Source organism: Monodelphis domestica, chromosome 1 (genome assembly GCF_027887165.1).
Source record: "Monodelphis domestica isolate mMonDom1 chromosome 1, mMonDom1.pri, whole genome shotgun sequence".
NCBI lineage: Eukaryota > Metazoa > Chordata > Mammalia > Didelphimorphia > Didelphidae > Monodelphis > Monodelphis domestica.
Window position 1 is genome coordinate 420262914 of NC_077227.1, and position 21778 is coordinate 420284691.

The following is a 21778-nucleotide window of genomic DNA, read 5'->3' on the forward strand; positions in this document are numbered from 1 at the left end:
CAAGTATACAGAAATGAGACCTAAGATTGTGCCATGAATTAACTGTGGCTATGAAAATCACTTTTGCTCACCAGGCCTCAGTTTTATCATCTGTAAAATACAAAACTTTGAAAAGTAAGGGTTTTTTTTTTAATTTTTATTTAATTAGTCAATTTAGAATATTATTCCTTGATTACAAGATCATATTCTTGAAAAGTTAGTTTTAAGAACCTTTCTGGCTCCGACATTCTGTATTTCAATGTCTTATTTAGTTCTAAACTTTCATATTTTACATTCCTATTATCATTTTAAGTTCTAAGACCCTTTTTCAGATCCAATATGTTTTAAAATCCTTTTTAGTTCTAACATGCTAAGGACTATGTGATTGATCTAAACCTTGTTTCAGACACTACTATGGAAAAAATCTATTGCCCAGGTGGCCTATTCTAGAGTTCACAGAATCAAAGAGAATGAACCTGCAAATAGAAAATCATGCCAGGATATGGGGGTTGGATGGGGGTGGTGGTTCGGGGGCAGCTGGACAGCTTAGTGTATAGAGCCGGGCCTCTCTATAGAAGGGTTCAAATCTGGCTTTAGACACTTCCTAGTTTACCAGGCCTAGGCCTTCCTAGCACCCTGGGGAAGTCACTTAATCCCAAACTCCAATTGCCTACCTCTTATCACTCTTCTGTCTTGGAACTGATACTAAGTATAAATTATTAGACAGAAAGTAAATGTTTTTAAAAAAAGAAAAGAAAATCATATGGGTAAAATAGAGTGGTATGGGCTAGGCAATGGGGGTCAAGTGACTTGCCCAGGGTCACACAACTGGGAAGTGTCTGAGGCTAGATTTGAACCTAGGACCTCCCATCTCTAGGCCTGGATCTCAATCCACTGAGCTGCCCAGCTGCCCCCTTTTCTTTGAGATTTTTAATAAACCTCCTCTACTATTCAACAGAACTAGGCTCTTGCCAGTGCCTTCTTCAAATACAAAGATAGACGTTCCTGCATGTTGATACTTAACAAGAGAAAGAAATAAATACCTTATAGATGGAACAGGATCTGTTTAGTTGCTCAATAAAAATGAAATAAAATTATTATTGATGAGAGACTTGCACATTGGAAATAAGACCATCTCGTAGTACAAAGTTAAAGTACTTTTTAAGAAAAAAAAAACTTTTTAAGAAAAGTTATTGTTGCAATAACTAACTGGTTTCCTCAGACACCTATCAAATTTGATTTGGGATTATTATATTCTTGTTTTTAAACAAATGCTAATTGGTACTTTTCAGAAAAAAAATATACAAAAGATAATTGATGTCCTCTATGAACCAATACTACAAATGGTCAGAAGTGGTCAAGTTGTGAAAACAGAATTAATCAGAAGAAATAGAATCAATGAACCATATTAAAATATTAGAGCTGGAGGAGGCTTTAGAAGATTGTTGGGGGGGGGGGGGCAGCTGGGTAGCTCAGTGGATTGAGAACCAGGCCTAGAGACGGGAGGTCCTAGGTTCAAATCTGGCCTCAGCCACTTCCTAGCTGTGTGACCCTGGGCAAGTCACTTGACCCCCATTGCCTAGCCCTTACCACTCTTCTGCCTTGGAGCCAATACACAGTATTGACTCCAAGATGGAAGGTAAGGGTTTTAATTAAAAAAAAAGAAGAAGAAGAAGAAGAAGAAGATTGTTGGGGGCAGCTGAGTGGTTCAGTGGATTGAGAGTTAGGCCTAGAGATGGGAAGTCCTAGGTTCAAATCTGGCTTCAGACACTTCCTAGCTGTGTGACCCTGGTCAAGTCACTTAACCCCCATTGCCTAGCCCTTACTGCTTTTCTGCCTTGGAACCAATACAAAGTAATGATTCTAAGACAGAAGGTAATGATTAAAAAAAAAAAAAAAAGATAGATTGTTAGAACAGAGAATTCCAGAGCTGAAAGCACCTTTAGAGAGGTTGAGAAGTGGAAAAAAAAAAAAGTAAGATTGCAAAACTAGTAAATTATAAAGCCAGGTTTCCTGAATCCTAGTTCAGGGCATTTCTATCAAGGCCAGAATTTTTGACCACCATTTTGTGACTTTAAGAAGTCCATCAGTTATTAAGCAAATTATTATTACTCTCACATTTACCATCTACATTACACTTCTGTACAATCCTATGATAATTTAACTAATGATTTCAAGGAACTGATCACCCAGTATTTTATTCTTCGCTATATCCTGGCAAATAATATGCCCTTTAGATTTCAGTTCCCTTTGGTTTGCAATAGCTCTGTTATAAAAGGAAGTTAATGTGAGGTTTTTCATTCTGTTTCATGAGTCTTCATGGTGGAAAAAAAAACAAACCATCATCTAACTGTCAGTCTTCTTCTGATGAGTCTCCTCATACTCATCCAGACTTCTTATATCAATATGGCTATAAAGAAATAATTAAATGTGCCTTATATGCGGCTAGTAAGCATTATTTCTGTTCTTAATTGGCCTTCTCCTGTTATTATTAAAAGGCTTTCAAAACCATTCAAAGAATCTTAGAATTGGAAGTGAATTAGAAACTAACATTAATTTGAACAGGAAGTGCCCTTAAAATAAATGATACATGATCAATCAGCCTTCAGTTAAAGACCTCTAATGAAGGGGAACCCACTTCCTCCAGGACACCAATTCCCACAGTTAGGAGTCTTTCCTTATACTAACCCTAAATCTGTTTTTTTCACAACTTTGATCCAATACTCTTAGTTTTGTCCCCTGGGACCAAAAAGAATCATTCTTAATTATTCTTCCATTTGACAGCACTTCAAACACTTGAACAAGGTCTTCTGTCCCCGAAAGCTGTCTCTTCTCTAAGTTAAGCATGTTGAATCCCTTCAGCAAATCCTTACATGATATTTTGAGTTCCTTTACCATTCTAGTTATCCTCGGAATGTTCTACAGCTTATCAATGCCACCCCCTCTCAAACCTGGTGTCTGGAATGAAACAGAAGACTATAAAGGTCTGAATCAGTCAGAGAACAGCATGATTATCACATCTTCATGGTCATAGATACTATGAATCTCTCTTAGTCTAAGATTACCTATTCTATTTATATCATACTACTGATTCTTATTTACCTTGCAATCCAGTAAAACTCCCAGATATTTTTCAGACAATATTCTATGTACCATCACACTTCCTCATCTTTTATTTGGAGAGGTGATTTTTGGAAACCAAGTACACAACTTTACACTTATTCCTATTATGTTTCATTTTGAGAGGGAAAGAAAGAGAAAAATATAGAGCCTACTATATTCTACTATATCTCCTTTGATCCTAAAAACAGCCCTGTGAGGTAGGTAGGTACGGTTATTGTCCCCATTTTACAGTTGAAGAAAATGAGGCAAATAGGAGTTAAATGACCTGTATATATCTGAGTCTGGATTTGAACTCAGATCTTCTTGACTCCAGGTTTGGCATTCTATCCATTGTGCCACTAAGCTGCAGAGTATAGTGGATAGAGAATTGACCTTCAAATGAAGGAAATATGGGTTCAAGTCTTGCTCCTTTGATACATATTTATCTATAACCAGGGGGTAAGTCATGCCTCTCAATGCCCCAGAAAACTCTATAACTCACAAAGGCACCATTTCTGCATTGATGAAGGGAATTACTACTTTATAGAGTTTCCTATGTCAATGAAATCATAGGCCTAGCCCAAAAAAATAAAGAACAAATTTACCCTTGTTTGATGTCATCTACAGTGTAGCTAGTCAATGCCCTTCTGGATTCAGATTATGTTATCCAGTACTAACTATTTCTAGATTTGGTTTATTTTCAAATGTGATAAATGTACTATCTATGTCTTTATCTACTATAAAAGGAGAAAAAGAAAAAGAAAGTACCCAGGGTCAAGTACGGATCTCTAGGTCACTACACTGTCTCACAGTTCCTTCCAGATTGACACCAAATCATTCATGACTAATATATGGGCTCAGTCATTCAATCAGTTCCAAAACTACCTAACTGTATTATTCTCTAGTCCTCATCTCTCCAACTTGCCCACAATAGCATGAAACTGTCAAGTTCTTTTCTGAAATCTAAGCAAACTACATCTATAACTTTCCTCTGATCTATAAATCAAGTAATCTGTGCCAAAAAAGGAACTGAATTTAGTGTGGCATAATCTGTTATTGAGATCAAGGTGGTAATCACCATGATCACATTCTCATGTAATAGTTCTACTTTGGGGTAAATATTCAAAGGAAATAACAGAAAAGAAAAAAAATATTTTGGAATGTAGTACCAAGCTCAAAATGGAAGAGCTGGAATGGATCTTAGAGATCCAAAGAGGTTTAAATTTACCTTCAAAGCAGTAAATATAGTCATACCGTAGGTATTTCATAAATGGACTACAGATCATTAGAGCCAAAAAAATTTTTAGAGATAATCTAGTATAGCCTATGAGGGATATTTTAATGTCATTGATTTCCTTTGTGATTCTCTACATATTACTTTATGAATTTAAAAACATTCTGAGAAAATTTTCAGTTAAAATGAATGCCAAAGGGGTCCACAGCAAATGGTTAGGAAACCCTGACAGTGAGAAGATTAGAACAGATTATCACTAAGGTCCATTCCAAACTTAGCAGTTTATGGTTGTAGGAAAAATCTTAGTAATAACATGGGCTAGAGCAGTTGAGAGGGCTTCATGGACATAGATTTCATGGAGAAGGTGAAACGTGAGCTGAGCCCTAAATGCTGAGTAGAATTTGAAGAGGTGGAGAAACTCCTACTTCCTCAAGATATGAATCCATCTAGACTTTTTACAATCCTAGAAACCATTACCTACATCAACCCAGTCATGAATAAATTGTCATAATGTGAAATAATACAGCTTTGAAAAGTATTCAGTGAGGCTGTAATTTAGCATACAGAAATTGGCCTTTCTCCTTTGCTGTTAAACTATAGCAAGAGTCCCATAACAACCTACAGAAAACAAAATTGAAACTATACCTACTGTTATACATTGTCATAAAATGTATTTTTTTAAATCAACAAAATTATTTTGGCCAAATTATAATACAATTTTATATGAAATAACTTTTCACATTGAAACAAAGTAACAATAGTAGAGGTTTGTATTCCTGACAAAATAATTTTACAAGCTTCCTTTAGTCTTTATGCAATAGGAGTTAATAAAGGAATCATATCTATTTATTTACCAATTTAAAACAAATTGGGGGAAGGCATGCATAGAGTAATGAAATTTCATAAATGAAAGAAACTTTAGAATACAGAAAGTTATAGTATGATCATGATCCATTCCCATTCTCATAGCACTTTTAGAAGCTTCCAAAGCACATTCCAACTGCAAAAAATGGAGATTTGAACCCCGGACTTCAATTCCCAGGAGTCTTTGGCCACTTCCCAAAATGCCTTGTAACTTTACCTGGGCCAAGAGCCCGAGATGGGGTATTTAAACTTACTGTATCCACCTACTCGCTCTCTTCCTGTACTCAGAAATTGCAAGGATGCAGTAAGTGAAATTGAATGGGCCTTTTGGCCCTCCTAGCCACGTGCTTTCTTATTTTGTATTTTCTTTATCCAATGATAAATCTTCAGGCAAAAGTAGAAAAGAGCATTATGATAAAATAAGTGAAGATGATCTTTATTTTTAAGAAATGGTTTAAAAAAAATTTAAGACCAGCAAAGCCAATCACAGGACCCCAGAGTTATTTATTCTAGGCTTCTGCCTTAGACCAAGAATTTGTTTCATTATTGTTTAGACAAATGGGTACCTATCTACTTTGAAAATTTTGTAATGCCTTTATAAGGAGAAGTTATAAAGAGCAGCTGGATTTTTGCTGATTAAGCTCCTACCAACTCTTCTTTTTGCCTGTAGGGTCACTGCTCAGACCTCATCTAAAGTATTACTAAGAATTCCATGCTGTCAATTTGACCACCTGATAATGAGAGTTCTAATACCTGTCTAGCCAGTAATTGGGAAAGAAAACATAAGCTACACATGTCATGTATGCACCTACTTCTAAAGATAAAAAAAGATGTTGATTCAACTCCAGCAAAAATTTAAAGGCTAGGGCAACTAGGTGACTCAATGGATAGGAAGCCAGATCTGGAGACAGGAGGTTCTGGGTTCAAATTTGAACTCAGATACTTCCTAGCTCTGTGACCCTGAGAAAATCATTTAACCCCACTTGCCTAGCCCTTTCTGCTCTTATGCCTTACAACTACTACTTAGTATCAATTCTTAGACAAAAAGTAAGGATTTACAAACAAATTTAAATTGCTCCATCACTTCAACAAGTGGTCAAATTCAAATAGAAACAGAAGTCACTAAACAAAACATAAGGATCTCTGTGGGTCACATACTCGTGTGGGAAAAGACATATTAACACTATTTTATTGTGTTTCTTTTTATTTTGTAAAATATTTTCTAATTTCATTTTAATCTAGTCTGGTCCATACTTGGGAGAGTTGTGGGCCACATGGTCCAGTGTATTTGATACCTTTGACTTGGATCACATACTGTACCTATAACCTATTATTATAGGTGGCTAATTCTGTATAAGTAGAGAAAAATCATACTTTAATAACCATCCACCTTCCAAATCTTCATATTTTTTGGTAATTTCCCATTTGGTATTATATTTACATGGCAGCTAGGTGGTACAATGGAAAGAACACTGGAGTTTGAGTCAGGAAGCTATAAGTTCAAATCCAGTCCCAGACTCTTACTGGATGTGATCTCCCTGAGCAAGTCACTTTAAATTCTATTTGCCTCAGTTTATTCATCTGTAAAATGAGAATAATAACAACACCTACCTCACAGAGCTATTATGAGAATCAAATGAGATAAAATGTTTACCACAATGTCTGACACATAGTAGGTAAATAATAAATTATTTCCTTCCTTCTTTCCATTCAATTATACAGTGGTTTGTTCTTCTTTTCATTTATATTATTAGTCATTGCACACTTGTTTTTTTTTTTGGTTCGGTACAAAAATAGTTCATTAAATTCATATAACAACTTTTTCTCCAATCACTGAACATCTACTTTGTTTCTAGTTCTTTGCTACTATGCAAAATTGCTAGTATAAAAATGTTGGTGTAAATAGGACCGTTATAACCTCTGGGTCAAGTAGTATGAACATTTTAGTAATCTGGAGCCATCTTTCATTTGGTTGTTTAATAAATTGCAATTCTTCTGAGGACTGTTTATTCATATCCTTTGACTACATCAATTGGAGAATCATTTTTTGTCATATATATGCATTAATTTATTAGATAATCTTAGATAAGCAAACGTTATCAGACATACAATATTCGTGCTGATTCCCTCTCACTAATTATTTTGCATCTTATTCTAACTGCATTCATTCCATTAGTATAAAAAGCCTTTCAATTTTATGCAATCTAAATAAATCTGTTGTACATTTTGTGATGTCTTTTCTTTTTTTTTCTTTAGTTAAGAACTCTCTCTCTCTCTTAGAATAGCACTTCCAGATCTCAAATTATATTATGAAGCTACAATCATTGAAACTATTTAGTATTGGTTTAAAAAAGAGAGATCAACCGACCTGACTAGATAAGGAAGAATAAGAAACAATTTAACTCAATACCCATTGGTCCAATAAACTCCAAAACATAAATTCCCTATGAAAGAACTCTGAAATGTCAAGAATTGTTGAAAAGCAGTCTGGTATAAATTAAGTTTAGGCTAACATCTTAAACCATATGCCACAATAAACTCAAAAAAGAAACAAAACATAAATATTATTATTGTGAAGATTAATTTTAACTCTCCCCTGACTGTGAAAATTAAATTAACTCCCCTTTCCATTTTTAGACTTAATCACCAAAAGTGTAAACACCCTACTTAAAGTTAAGGGGGGGGGAGGGGGAACTGCCCATTTTTAGATCTAATCACCAAAAGTGTAAACATCCCACTTAATCATTTAGTGGGAAGGTTTGTGACCCACTTGTTCAATAGTGGGTGAAGAATCAGAATCTACTGAATGCCTAATGGGCAGTCATAAACAAGGCTTTAGACTATGATTTGTCCACCTAAAAGGGGAAGGCACAGGAAATGATGTAAAAGAAAATGTCTTTAAAAGGAATTACAACTTCCTGTGAGACACAGTTCTTCATTCTTTGGAGTTGAGAATATGCTGACTGGGCCTGAGACTCTGTTCCTAGTGAGGCTGATCTTAAATCTCTTCCTTTGGACTGACATGTGGTGAGTGAAAAGAGCTGACTCCTTTTTTGGATATTTTCTGAAGAGACTAGCCTCAGGAGAGACTTATCCTCTTGAGAGAGGCTACCTGTATCCCTAGGTCCTCAGTTACAAGGGCCAAAGCCTCTATGGCTAAGGACTAACACTTCCTGCCCAGGTTAGATATCTTACCCTATCCTCTCTGATTTTCTTACTTTCACTCTTTCTATATTTTGTAAACAAACTGTAAATAAATCTCTTTGGAACAAATTAAATTCCTGGCGACCCTATTTTAAATATAATCCAGTCCAACCTTTTAATAAAATTAAAATCCTTTTCCCCCCTACAAGATCAAACCAGAAAAAATTTGTAGATAAACCAGATCTAATGATTTAAGCCTATGAGTCAAGTTCTTAAGCAAACAAGACAAGGAAGTGATCATAAAAGAAATTTTAAAATTCTGACTACATAGAATTAAAAACTTTTTGCATGAACAAAATTAATGAAACTACAGTAAAAAGTTTGACTAGGAAAAAATGTGTATCAAATATTTCTGACAAAGGTCGGATGTCCAAGAACTGTGAATTTTAGATTTTCTCCACTCTGCTTAGTACTTAGAAATTCTAGCAAGCAGGAATGTATACACCCCCACTTAATGATTAACTGTGAGGAGGCTGGCCAGACAGACATGTGCCAGGAAGTGACAAGAAACAACTGACAGACCCCCTGGGCTGTCCTACATCAAGCTTAAGTTAACATTGGTACATGCGAGATGCAGGAAGTGATGTAAAGAACAGTCTATATATTTCATGTCACTTCCTCTCACAAGGGAGCTCTCGCTTGTATGGCTCTCTCAAGACGTTGGGCTCTTTCAGAGTTGGGAGCTTGTGGCGGCGTTCTTAGCGTGCTTGATGAGTGGTTTCAGCTGATTCCTTTTTTTCTTTACCTCCTAAAACTCTATCCTCCTAGGAGGCCCTTTATCTCAGAGGAGGACTCATGGCTGGAAGCCAAGTTAGATTGAGAAGGCACATTGACATAGGCCTCTGAACTCCTATCTGACTTGCCAGAGCAGTCCAATTCCTTTTCTCTCTCTTCTTCTTCTTAATTTCTTCCTTCTATTGTAATTAAACCACCACAAAAATCACAAACTGACTTGAGTATTTTATTGGGATTGAATTTTAACCCCTGGCGACCACTAATATAATTATATATTCAATCAATAACCCCTAATTTTTACCCTTAACAGAACTATAGGCAAGAAATAGAGACCAGAACCTGTGATTTCTGATTTTTCCTTAATCTGTTCCATTTTTGTTTTTTTTACCATCATCAAGTAGTTTTAATGATTATGGCTTCATAATATATCAGAGGTCTGGACATGCTATTCTCCTTTGTTCCTATTCCCTTTGAGATTCTAGTCCTTTTGTTCTCTCCAAATGAATTTTTATAATTTCTTCTAAAATTTCTAATGTGACCTTTAATTTGATTTCTTATAATACAAGCAGATTATTACAGTAGAAAAAGAACTAGATTTGGAATCAGAGGACCTCTTTCCAAACTTTTCTTTCATATAACGTATGACCTTCGGCAAGTCACTTGACCTCTCTAGCCCTCAGTTTCCTCACTGGTAAAATGAATGGGTTAAACTGAATGACTCTAAGGTTCTTTTCTAGCTATAAATCCTATGATTGTATGATTTTACAAAGTGTTTTTCTTATAATAACAATAAGATAAAAAACCTTCCCATCCCATCCCAAAGATCAGTTTGTATGTTCAAATGTTAGATCAAACATTCTATAATTCTCCTCCTTGCTAAATGAAAAAGTCATTCTCCATTCTGCAAAACAGGAAAATCAAAGCAGATATACATGAAATTACTTCTAGCAAAAGAACAGTTCTTTGTACTTTTTAGTAAATGCATGAAGGAAAATGAAAGCTTAAATTAGTTTTCTCTTAATTTCCCCTTGAATAAAAACTATTCATTTGGCTTGGAAGGAACACTTCAAATAAATATTATATCAATTATTTTCTGTTTATTTTGTATCTTGCTTTGCATATGCTTGTTTGAATGCTGTATTTACCCATAAGGTATCTGAGCTCAACTGGGATGGAGTGGTTTTGACTCCTCCCTTTCATTAACATATGAAAAGACTAGAGAGGCAGAAATAAAAGCTGCTTATATTATATAATATTATAAATATATAGTTTCAAGAACACACTTTCATACCCATTTTTCATAATACTAACTTCAACCTTGTGAAATAGGTAGAAGTATTATTAGTTCCATTTTACAAATGAATAGACTGAGGCTCAGAAAGATTAAGGGACTTATTCATGGCCAAATAATTATTAAATTGGGAAGTCATGACTCTTACCTAAGATCTGTGATCCCAAGTTCAACACTCTCCACTCTGCTACTAACCCTCTTTCAGTCCTACATCATGGTGCTGAATGGATAAAAGACAGGTTGGGTAGATGTAGAATCCAAACCAAAGTTTAAGTGACAGGTAGATTGTAAATTATCTTTTAGACAGAGATTTCATTCATATACTTATCTTGGAATAGAGTCTTTAGAATAATAACTAGTGGCAGCTGGGTAGCTCAGTGGATTGAGAGCCAGGCCCAGAGAGGGGAGATCCTGGGTTGAAATCTGGCCTCAGGCACTTCCTAGCTGTGTGACCCTGGGCAAGACCCTATTGCCTAGCCCTTACCAGTCTTCTGCCTTGGAACCAATACCTAGCATTGATTCCAAGGCAGAAGGTAAAAGGGTTTTTTAAGAATAAAAAAAAAAGATAACTAACATGTCAGCCTTCTGGTATACTTTAATTAAGAGATCTACATAATAAAAGAACTTTGATATGAAGAGATATCTCAACTACAGAAATTTTTACTTGGAAATTTATCCTAAGCTATGTACCTAAGGAATGATCACTCCAAGAATAATCGCTCCCAATCTACACTCAGCAGGGCCATTCAAAACAAAAGAAAAGCATGTGATTCGATCAGACTTTACTTAATTTCCAATTCAGAAACTTAGGTTATTTAATATACAAAAGTAAAGAAGTGGTCTGATATTCCTTTTCAAAAAGCAATGAATTTGGCGTACTGAACTTGTTAAGAAAAAAGATGTTTTAGGGGGCAGCTGGGTAGCTCAGTAGATTGAGAGCCAGGCCTAGAGACAGGAGGTCCTAGGTTCAAATCCGGCCTCAGCCACTTCCTAGCTGTGTGACCCTGGGCAAATCACTTGACCCCCATTGCCTACCCTTACCACTCTTCTGTCTTGGAGCCAATACACAGTATTGGCTCCAAGACGGAAGGTAAGGGTTAAAAAAAAAAGAAAAGAAAAAAGATGTTTTAGTTGTATTTGTATCCTTCCACCCATCTAGCATTGAGTAAGCTCTGGATTGGAAGTCAGAGAACATGGGTTCTAATGCCAGCTGTATGACTTTCATTTTCTCTTACTCAAAGTTTCTTCATCTATAAAATTAGAGAGTAGGACTAAATTATTTTTTCTTTCTTTTTTTTTTTACTAAGTTATTTGTAAGGTCTCTCCCAGTTCTGAGATTCTAGGAGACTACAGTTCTAGGATTGTAGTATTGTGATGACAGAAACAACTCCCTAAGTTTATCCTACCCTGCACTTCATTTGTGCTTGTGTATGTTGTGGGAGGTATGGGGCATGGAGGATAAAAGGTTGGGGTAGAACTCTCTCTCTCTGGAGGTTGGCACTGGAGGGCTTTTTCAGGCTAAGCAGCTTGGTGGGCTTTGGATTTTGGCTTAGGGTATTTTTTCTACATAGGTGAGATTTTCTATTCCCTTCTTACATTTCTTTTTTTTTCCCTATATCTCCATTTTAAAAATTAAGATTACATTGTTAAAGAGTGTAAAAAATAGACTCGAATACAGGACTACCATCCCCACGAGCCTTTGCTCCACTTCCCCAGAATGCCTTGTAATCTCACCTGGGCCGAGATCGAGAAGGTATTTAAGCCGATTCAAAGGCTTTTGAGGTCTCTCTTGGCTCTTTGGACTTCCGTTTTGGAGCAGGCCCGTCTCTTGCATGATGTGAGGTTATTTTGTCTAGGCCTCTGGCCTAGGCACATGTTTCTTACTTGTATGTTCTTTAATCTTTAACCTTTAACAAACCTCTAAAAAATATAATACTTCTTGCAGAGAGAAATTAATTTCTACCTGCCTCAGTCTCCCCATTTCCCCTAAATTTTAATCTTTACAAGAGCTACTAACAGACTCCTGACAAGAGTTAATTTTATAACGATGAGCATAATATTTTATTAATATTACATTTAATAATTTTACTTTCCTTTATTACAGTATGTACTTAAGACATGTTGGATGAATGTATGCATTAATGAATCAACCTTGGAGTGTCCATTTAACAAATTCTCTAAATAATTATTCTTTAAAATAATATTTAAATTAACAATGTTTTCCTTTAAAAGATCTAATAATTTTGCCTTTTCCTCCACCATAGCATCTTACAAAAAATATAAACTGCCCAAGACAGTCCCTAAACAAATTTTCATTCTTTATTTTACAAACAAATACTTGATAAAAAACAAACCTGGGGACAGCTAGGTGGCTCAGTGGATTGAGAATTCTGCCTAGAGACAGGAGGTCCTAGGTTCAAATATGGCCTCAGACACTTCCTAGTTGTGTGACCCTGGGAAAATCACTTAACCCTCACTGCTTAGTCCTTACCACTCTTCTGCCTTAGAACCAATACACAGTATTGATTCTAAAATGGAAGGTAAAGATTAAAAAAAAAAAACAACCTAGTCCTGATTAAATACAGTTTCTTCCTTAAAACTATTTGATATGTAAACAAGAATTCACTAAGTCAAATGTTTACAAGACAACATAGTTATGCTGGCTACTAAACAGGTCTCTGAATTTCTGTTGGTGAGATGGAGAACTCTATATTTTATTCTGGCAATTGAATCCTTCATCTAATCACAATGAAACCAAAGATATACCCACATGATTCAATATTTGTCATCTGTTAATTGTTAAAATGCATTTCTCAAGACCAAAAGCATACTGCTAGTTGGTGTTTTAGTTCTAGCTAAAAATGATTTATCACAGGTCACTTAGATAGCCCAGTGCTAGAGCACCAAGCCAGAGTTCCCTACACAGTGATTTAATGAGCTCAAGCTTCTTCCTAAAACATAAGCATCTTTTAAATATAGATACACTTTTGCTGATGATACATGGCTAAAAACATAGAATACAATATCTGAAAAATTAAACTATCAGGTCATCCAAGGTCAACAGAGGGAGACAATAGATTGCAATAAAATTATAAGTAAAAAACTATGGGCATATAAGATGTTGTCAAAGATAGAGATGATTAGAAAAGGCAGGCCAGGAGAGAGGGATAATTGAGAAAGCCTGCGTGCTCTGCTCAGACAATGTCAGGACATCTAGAAAAAGGCCCCTAGCATGTATGGTAGGTGAATCAACCTACTCCATACCCCAAGAAGAGACTTTTGGTAAAACATGGGTAAGAGTCAGAGGATGAGAAGGTAAATCATGATCAGTCTAATTGGAAGAAGTATCTACTTAGATAAGATGACAGCCCCACCTAAGTACTAAAGTTAATATTCAATACATATAAAAAGCTTGCTTCAGTTTTTAACTTGGGGTCTGTGAAGGGTTTTTTTTTGTTTGTTTTTTTTAAATCCTTACCTTCTGTCTCAGAATTCATACTAAGTATCAGTAAGGGCTAGGCAATTGGGGTTAAGTGACTTGCCCAGGGTCACACTCCTAAGATGTGTCTGAAGCTGGATTTGAACCTAAGACCTTCCATCTCCAGGTCTGTCTCTATCTGCTGAACTACCAAGCTGTTCCAACTTATTTTTTAAAAATATTTTTATAACCATATTCAATATATTTGGTTTACTTTGTAATCTTATGTATTTTATTTTATGCATTTCAAAATATTATTCTGAGAAAAAATCCATAGTATTCCCTAGACTGCTAAAGGAGTTTATGACTCAAAAAAGATAAAGAATCTATGATGTAAGGGGAAGCTAGGTAACACAGTGGATAGAGCACCAGGCTTGGAGACAGGAGGACCTGAGTTCAAATATGACTTCAGACCTCGAATATGACCTATGTGACCCTAGGCAAGTCACTTAGCCCTAATTACCTAGATCTTACCACTCTTCTACCTTAGAATTGGTACTTAGTATTGATTCTTTAAAAAGAGGGCAAGGATTTTAAAAAAGCATCTGTGATCTAGAGGGTTTGGTGACTGACTAAGCTCCATTTATGCATTTATCTAATAATTAAAAGAGTGCTGGTTTTCTAGGAGGCAGCATGATAAATACAGAGCACTGGACTGAGAACTCAGGAAAAATGCATTCAAGTAATCAAGGAGCTTTCCCTGTGTGGTTAAAATGGTTCTAAACACTAATTAATTAGTAAGTGCCCAAGTCACTATACCTTCTCAGGCCTCAGTTTCCTGCTCTATCCTATTAAGGTTTTGGACTAGATGAACTTCTAAGGTCTCTTCTACCTGAAGCTCTCTAATGTAAAGAGCACTTACTGTTTTTGGAGTTGAAAACTTTCAGTCCCATTTCAGTGACTTAACCAGCATGACAAAAATATTACTAGTCATATTACTTCTTTGAGTCTTAATATCTAACTTCTCAGTGTTGTGGGGTGGGAAGGATATATTTTAAAAAATTTTTTTAGTCAAGGCCTAGAATTTCATTCACATAGAAAACTCCAAATGAGTAACCCTCACCAAAAGTGGAAATGAGAAACTATTCTGCAACTACTTCTGGTCTTTGGGAATTTTCTGAGGCCACTGAAAAGTGATTTTTTTCAGTCACAGAACCACGATGTGTCAGAGAAAGAACTCAAATTTAGGTATATTTATCTGATTGTGAAGTTCATCTACTATTCACTACCTCACAAATTCAAAGTATTACTATTATTATTCTATTCTAAGCTCTAACATTTTGTGATTATACAATTCTAATTGAGCTTAATCAGATTCTACAATTGTTTAAATGCCCAGAAATGTAGCAAGTTTATACTTGTTAGATTATACTGTTCATACTACTTATAAAGTAAGGAAAAGGAGGAGAAGGGCACAAGAGTTACTCCCAATAACCCTTCAAAGAACAAAGGCTGACTTTGTTGAGAAAAAGATTATTTTTGGTCAAGGGACATGAATAGGCAATTTCCACATGAAGAAATCAAAACTATCAATAAGCACATGAAAAAGTGTTCTAAATCCCTCCTGATTAGAGAAATACAAATGAGAACAACTCTGAGATACCACCTTCCACCTAACAGACTGGCCAATATGGAAGCAAAGGAAAGTGATAAAAGTTGGAGGTTGTGTGGCAAAATTGGGACCCTAATACACCGCTGGTAGAAATGTGAATTGATCCCACCATTCTGGAAGGCAATTTGGAACTATGCCCAAAATGGCTTTAAAAGAATGCCTGCCCTTTGATCAGCCATACCACTACTGGGTTGGTACCCCAAAGAGATAAAAAGGGAAAAAACTTATACAAAAATATTTATAGCCATGCTCTTGGTGGTGGCAAAAAAAATTGGAAAAATAGGGGGTATCCATCAATTGGGGAATGGCTGAACAAATTGTGGCATCTGATGGTGATGGAATATTATTGTGCTGAAAGGAATAATGAACTATAGGATGTCTATGTGAACTGGAAAGAACTCCTAGAATTGATGCAGAGCGAAAGGAATAGAACCATGACAACATTGTATACAGAGACCGATACACTGTGGCACAATCTAATGCAACAGACTTTTCTATTAGCAGCAATGAAATGACCCAGGACAATCCAGAGGAATTTATGAGAAGGAACACTATCCACACATCCAGAGAAAGAACCATAGTAGCAGAAATGCAGAAAAAAACATAACATGTAATTCAATGGTGATATGATTAGGGTTTTGATGTTAAAAGATCACTCTGTTACAAATATGAATAACATGAAAATAGGTTTTGAACAACAATACATGTATAAACCAGTGGAATTGCTTATCAGCTCAGAGGGATGGGGGAAAATTATGAATTATAAAAGCATGGAAAAATATTCTAAAGAAAAAGATTATTTTTACATTTTAGTTAATATCTAATATCCTTAATATTAAAAATGTTGACAAATTTCCTGACTTCCTTGCCATATTGTACTATTATTCAACTCTTACCCAGTATAAACATTCCTCCTCTGTACAAATTCTACAGTTCTTTATCACCATGACTAAGCATTTGAATAACCTGTCAACCTTTCATAGGCAAAAAGTTTTATAACTATAGAAGTCACATATCATCCCATTGTTCTCATCAGCTGCTCCTTCCCAGCTAGTACACTGAGGTCCTGAAAGGATAAAGATCTCTAGGAGTAATAATATAGGAGAATTAAATACAACTCTATGCCAAAGGACAAATCTCTTCTACAATATTCAAAAGTTAATTTATTTTGATTATAATTTGATGCAATATAAAACAAAACAAAATAGCTCACATTCATAAAGTTTTCCACCTTACAAAGGGCTTTCCTTATTTGCCAAGTAACCAAAAAAAACTAGTCAGGACACATTTTATGGTGGAAAGGATGCTGAACTTTGAGTCAAAAGATCTAGGATTCAATTCTTTCCTCCCAACTCCAAACTGCACGATGCTAGACAAATCCTTTAATCTTTCATTGGATTAAATTGTTTCTCAAATTCTTTCAGTTATAATAGTTTATGGTTTTATCATGCAGATGCAGATAACAGGCCTTGAACTCAACTCTATTTAAGAACCATTTTATACAAGAATGGTACAGTGAATCTCTTAAGAGTTTCTCAAATAGGTATAGACAACTTTCTGGGTTCTTCTATTAATCATAAACTGTTCCTTTGTGGCACTGTCAGAGGAAGAATGTTAGATGAAATGAATGAACCTACCATGTGATTTCTTATTGACATAATTATTAATATAAGCTTGGTTCATAAGATTTAGAGCTAGAAGTGCTTTGGTAATTGTGTAGTCTGATGTCCTAATTTTACAGAGGAGGAAACTAAAACTTAAAAAGAGCAAATGACTTGTCTAAGGTCACATAAATAGTCAAGTGGCAGAGGTAAGATTCAAACCAAGATCTGTTAACTACTCTTAAATGTTAACTTTCTCATCATAAAATAGAATATGGAGTACTTCAAAGCTCAGCTTATTTGCTCCTCTATTTTATAAAGAAATGAAGAGATCTTGAATAATTAAAGAACTTATCCAAAGTGTGACAACTACTTTGTTCCCACAAGCCCAGATAAAAACCTAGTTCCTCTCACTTCCAACCACAAAATTAAAAAAAAAAAAAGCTTCATGAATCTGCATGCCATTCATGTTAAGAGGCCATGTTATTTTTCTCTATCTCTCCAATTTTATTATAAGCACTGCTAAGTTGCATCATTTTTGTTTTAATATTTCCTGTTAACTCAATTCAATAGATATTTATTAAATACCTACTATGTGGAAGGCATTGTGGGAAACGAATAAAAAAAGAAATGAAGGAGATTAGTTAAGAACAGATTTCTCTGAGAGGTATGATACAATCTAATCATGAGATATTTCCTTAGAAAGAGATTTTGTTCTAACTACTTCCTTGAATAGAGTTTCTTTACAGGGGTTAGGAGGTACTAGACATAGTGACATTATTCTGCATGTATAGAATACACAGTTTAAGATTCAGTTTAAGATTTAAAATGAGTCACATTCTATTGACACACACAAATGAAAAATGCTTTAAAACCAGATAACTAATGAGTATTATTTTAGAGTTTTTTAGGGGAGATAGCATGGTATTATGGAAAAGGCACTGGTTTTGAAGTCAGAAGTCCTGAGCTCATATCCTATATCTGAAGATCATTACCCACAGGACTTTGGGCAAATTACATTATCTTTCAAAACTTCAGTTCTAGTGAACTGAGAAATGAAGGAGTTTGGGTTAGGAAAGCCTCTGAGGTCATCTCTTGACTAGATTTATGAACTTGATACTTATAATAATGAAACAAAAAAATCGCCTAATTCTAAAGATTATGATGAGATGAAAATATGTTACTAATGAAGGCCTTGAATCTCTTACACTCAGAAACATTTTTGAATAGCCTAGATAGTAAGCCATTTGTAATAGGGTACTGTAAAAGCAGAGGCTCTATTAGAGAGGAAATAGGATTTAGTGGAGAAAATCCTGGTCACAGAATCAGAAGACATGTGATTCTGGGTAACTGACTTCATTTATCTGAGCATCAATTTCCTCATCTATAAAATTGGGATAATATAACTATTTCATAGAGTTGCTATGAGAAAAGCACTTTACAGTTTATAATTAAGTCATATTAATATAGTGATTCTGGATGAAGTTCAAGTTAAAGGAAAAATGAAAGTAAGAAGAGATATAGGAGGTGTTACAAGAAGATAAATGAACAGTAAGTTATATACCCAGAAACAATGAATACCTATTAGGACCTTAGTGGGCAAGAGGGGGATGGATATGTTAACTGGGCCATTTATTATCTGATCATTCTAGATCTCTTTCCAATCCACCCTCCACACAGATGCCAGAGTAATGTTCTTAAGCCCTAGGTGGACCATGTAATTTTCTTTCTCAAGAAACTTCAGGGGTGGAGGGGGATGCAGCTGGGTGACTCAGTGGATTGAGAACCAGGCCTAGAGATGGGAGGTCCTGGGTTCAAATCTGGCCTCAAGACACTTCCTAGCTGTGTGACTGTGGGCAAGTCACTTGACCCCCATTGCCTAGTATTGATTCCAAGACAGAAGGTAAGGGTTTAAAATAAAAAAATAAATGAAAAGAAACTTCAGGGGCTCTCTACAATTTCAATGATCAAATACAAACTCTTGTGCTTGACATTTAAAAAACTTCACAATCTAGCTTCAATATAGCTTCCTAAACTTATTTCATATTACTCCTCACATGCTAACTATACTCTAGTCAAACTGATTTCCTTGCTGCTCCCCATATATAATATCCCATCTCCTACCTCTATGTCTTTGTACTGAGCCTCAAATATTCTTTCTCCTCATCTACACTCCTTAGGATCCCCAATTCCCTTCAATGCTGAGCTTAAGGGTCTCCTTGTACAGAAAGCCTTTCCTGATCCTCCCCTCCTTCTCTCCTTCCCTCCCTCTACTCCATCTTTCCCTTCTTCTCTTGTCCCCTCCCTCCCTTTACCTCTTGCTTCCCTTCCTTTCCTTGCTCTCCCCTCTGAAATTACTTTGTATTTTGTGTATATTTTAAACTTATTTGTGTAATTGCTTTGTATTTGTTTGTACATATTTAACTTGCTTATCTTAATCTAAATTTGAGTATAGGTTGTTAATTACAGTAGAACATAAGCTTTTCCAGGGAAGGAGAAGCTTTTATTTTTATAACTCAAGTACTATTAAGTGCCAGAAACATAAGATACCTAATAACTACTTGCTGAATTAAATTTTGTTGTTCTTTCAAACTTCAAAAGAAACATAAATTATTATGAGCATGTACCTCCACTTCTACAGATAGATCTCAATAGATTTAGGATTATGGTTTAGACTTTTCCTCAGGACTTTGCTATGCCTGAGACCCAAGAAATCTCCTCTGGACACAGTCAGTTGGGCAGGCTGAATGTCAGTTGCTCTGGACTTTGCTCTGCCAAAGTTGATATAGACAGCCTACCCACGTTCCCTCTTTTCCTCTTTCTCTCTTCCTTAACTTCAGTAATAACTTAGATCTGACTGCGGATTTCTTCAGAAAAATGGTGGTTTAAAAGTTCAAGAAATGAGGGAGGGATTATGTCAGTAGGAATAGGAAACTCTATGTACTATCCAATCAGTTTGTCATTCCTTCAGCCCAGCCAAAGGGACTCAAGTTTCAGTGTTTCTTCTCCTTTCTCTCTAGTCACTTTACTAATCTACTCTGAACAGGTCATTAGTGTCCTTCTTGGGAAGGCAATGGGATAGGACAGGTCTTCAGGGTGCCCCCTGTGAGGTTCAGGGGTAAAGTGCTGGTCAGAGCAGTAGTTGTTCTCCTTGCTTCTTCATCAATAATCCAGAGATGTCAGGGATCTTTTGTCCTTCACACAAATTATGATGGCACTATGTTGTGGAAAGCCTTGCATGCCAGGCAAAGGAGTCTGAACTTTATTCAGCGCACAATAGGAAGCCACTGAAGATTTTTTTTTTTAAACCCTTACCTTCCACCTTAGAATCAATACCATGTGTCAATTTCCATGTTGACACATGTATTGGTTCCAAGGCAGAAGAGAGGTAAGGGCTAGGCAATGGGGGTTAAGTGACTTGCCTAAGGTCATGCAGTTGGGAAGTGCCTGAGGCCAAATTTGAATCTAGGGCCTCCCATTTCTAGGGGCCACTCTCAATCCACTGAGTTACACAGCTGTATCCCCCCCACTTCTCCCCCCAACCTCCCCCTGAAGATTTTTGAGGAAGGCAATGGCATGGCCAATTCTATTCATAAGAATGATTATTCTGTCAATGTGGAATCTAGAGGTCCCTGGACTTGTAGCCTGGAGGGATTTGATGATCCCTAGTTTATTTAGTTTGGAGGTAGAAACCCCAGGTTTGACCTTGTCACATGAGAGTTCCCTCCCTGAGGGAAAGTCCTATTTCACTGATCTCAGACTAACAAAAGACTTTAAGATTAGGCTCAGTAGGTAGCACATCAGTCTCCCAAACTGAAGGTCCCCAGTTTGGAAGGAGGGTGTGATATAACAGGAGAGGCTTCTGGAGACAAGGAGAGTCATTTGACATCTTAAAGTCTATTGTTAGTCTGAGATCAGTGAAGTAGGACTTTCCCTCAGGGAGAAAACTTCTAGATTCCAGTAGACATGACAACAGGAAGGAGAGATCAGAAGGAGAGAGAGTAAAAGAGAGAAGACCTATTAGGCTATTCATATAGTCAGGCAGATGGGTAAAAAGGCAGAAGTCTATCTAGGGTTCCTCAGTTAAGAAAACCAAAAAAAAATATTTCATCTATGCAAAGGACCACTCCAAAAGGCATCCTTCATCATCAGTATCATTATCAGTTGCTAAATGGACACTGTACAAAATAATTAGGATACAAGATAAGAATTTGTTTTGCTTGACTAAACATGTTTGCAATGGGTTTGTTTTTCTTTTTTCCTATATGGCAGGAGTCCCCAAACTATGGCCCCCTGAGGCCATGTATCCAGCCCCCACCACACTTCTGGAAGGGGTACCTCTTTCTTTGGTGGTCAGTGAGAGGAGCACTGTATGTGGCAGCGTGGCATTGCTCACATACAGTACTACTTCTGGTGACATAATTCTTTGCTTGGTGCCTTAGAAGGTGGCACTGTGCAAAGGATTATGTGGCTGCACAATGGAAACCATTGCTGCACAGTGAGCTGCAATCTGGGGGAGGGGATTCTACACTGTGTATACTGCTGCCCCGTTAGGGTTAGGGTTAGGGTTAGGTTTAGGTTTAGGTTTTTATAGTACAGCCAACGGGTGTGGACAGTGAACTGGGCCCCCTGTGTAAAAAGTTTGAAGACCCCTGCTCTATGGGAAAAGAAGGTGAAT

The 21778-nt window shown here is 36.2% G+C and overlaps 1 protein-coding gene and 1 pseudogene across 1 annotated transcript in view; both read right to left on the bottom strand.

The window, feature by feature from the left end:
* The window catches only part of MEGF9 (multiple EGF like domains 9), a 125842-nt gene that overhangs the window by 62354 nt on the left and 41710 nt on the right, over positions 1–21778 (bottom strand). The gene's annotated exons all lie outside the window — the stretch shown is intronic.
* On the bottom strand, positions 17531–17631 carry LOC130456697 (U6 spliceosomal RNA; annotated as a pseudogene).